General features: G+C 36.0%; 1 pseudogene; it reads right to left on the minus strand.

Annotated features, from left to right (window-relative positions):
• Nucleotides 1-291: 291 nt before the first annotated feature.
• On the minus strand, nt 292-1,852 carry LOC114412755 (annotated as a pseudogene).
• Between the last annotated feature and the right edge of the window lie 395 nt (nt 1,853-2,247).

A 2,247-nucleotide genomic window follows, 5' to 3' on the forward strand; every position in this document is an offset into this window, starting at 1 on the left:
CAAAGGTTTTGAGTCTAATTCTCATTATTTTGATCCTGCCAGTTGATTCAACTCTCTTAAGCTCTATTGATCTATTCTGTATTGAATCAACTTCCTAAAACATCATGTATTGAATCAACTTTGGCAGGATCAAAATACATCAATTCAAAGGTTTTGAATCTCTATATATCAATACATGATAGCCATAAATGAAGCTAGACATAATCTTGATGAGATTTTTTCCAAAAACTTCCTAAAACAAAGAAGAATATACATCGTACATATATATATATATATATATATCCTTTTTTATCCATTGTGATGTCAAAACACGTCGTCATCGCTAACCAAATGGCTTTCTTAACCATAAATTAATGTGTCCGTGTTGTTACTAATGTTATGGACTTACATAAAAGGATTCACAGTAAAAAAAAAAACAATTTAGATGTCATAACCAAGTCAGCTCTATCATTCTATGTACACCCAGTAATTTAAGGGTATGTTTGGAGATGCGTTGGACCCATGTTGAACGGGAAAATCATACTTTCTAGAGCAAAAATGTCAAAGCAATTATATTGTACTTTTCATAAGTTCATCTGAAAGTCCGTTGACGTTAGATTTAACTGTTTTTCAAACACACTAAATCATTGGCTACCATTTGGTGGTGTGGAATTAGAAATAGTCACCAAATGTGAATGAGGTGAAGGTGGAGGAGGCACATTCTTGAGCAAAGCATCATCATCTTCTGATATATCCTCCTGCACCTCATGCTTGCTCTTATAACTCCCATCACTTCTAATATCCTCTAACATATCCAACACTTCTGCCATAGAGGGCCTCACATCTTTAGAACTCTGCAAGCACTGAAACGCCAACTCAGCCACATCGCTGATCATTTTCCTCACCTTGAAATCCGTCTCAAACCCTAGAGTAGTGTCCACAATCTCATGCAATGCCCCACTTTGTATCTTCTTAATGGCCATGTTGGACAAGTTTATCTCATGCCTACGTCTCGAGATATCGACCGCAGGCATTGATGATATAAGCTCAATCAGCACAACTCCAAAGCTACACACATCACTCTTATCAGTGAGTTGGTAATACTCATTGTACTTTCAGGATCCACATAACCTGGAGTCCCTTGTGGCACAGTGGAAACGTGTGTGGCGTGCGTTGGGAAAAGAGGCGAGAGGCCAAAATCCGCTACTTTCACACTAAAGTGATTGTCGAGGAGAATGTTATTCGTTTTCACGTCTCTGTGGATGATTTCAAGGGCCTGGAGATACACATGTGCACTAGCAGTCTCTATAGCAATGTTCATTCTTGTGATATGTATTCAAGTTATAGAAGTAATTAATAATACTTGATTACATGTTATATAAAGATTAGTCTAATTCCTCGAACCACCTAATAAATTTAATAAATTTTTCATGAGTAGGCTGACCCTAATGGGTTCAAGCACACAAATATTAACTCTTGTTCAATAAAATATCAATTTGGTTCTTGAGACCAGGAAAACATCAATTTGATCCATAAAATTAGTACTATATACTGGTTAAGTTTCTCTTTGTGAGCCAAGTTGAATGGTGGTGTTTTGATTACCTTCGCAGTTGAGCTTATATTGCTTGTTGCTGGCACATTAACTGGGTCTGTTCCCTCCCCAGAAAGAGTAGAATATGGAAATTTGTCCGCAGTTGTATGGCTTGCTACACTCTATATGCTTGGTGGTGTTATCTTCAGCACTAATGGATGCTGTTAAGAAGAAGAATATTGATATAAGGAATAAGAACCTCATATGAACATTATTATCATTATCCATAAGCAAGTTAGCCATAGAAGAAGCACAAGAAGATGAGAAATGATTCAAATGAAACAAGGGTAGGTATACAATATGAGTGATTGTTGTACATGACGTGGTTCTTTTTTAATGTTCACTTTATCGTTTGACTTTTTCATTTTTTTCAATAGCGGCTAGCTGAATTTGACAAGCTCCGTTTCTTGTTCCAATCCTGGTCTTCGTTATGAACCTTCAACCCTGGTCACTTCGAAAGCTTAATTAATTAGAAGTTTGATTATATATTTCTGTTTTGTTTTGTTTTGTTGTGTATGTACACACCGAAATTCACACATTTCAATAGATATGCAAATATTTCAAAGCTGTATCTGAACTTTCACTACACACTTCTTTGAAGATTAGAGGATTGAATTACACTTATGTTTCTAATGAAGTAATGATGATGTTTGATAGGAACGTGAATGAGGAATTGG

The sequence above is a fragment of the Glycine soja genome, chromosome 5 (assembly GCF_004193775.1).
Source record: "Glycine soja cultivar W05 chromosome 5, ASM419377v2, whole genome shotgun sequence".
Lineage (NCBI taxonomy): Eukaryota > Viridiplantae > Streptophyta > Magnoliopsida > Fabales > Fabaceae > Glycine > Glycine soja.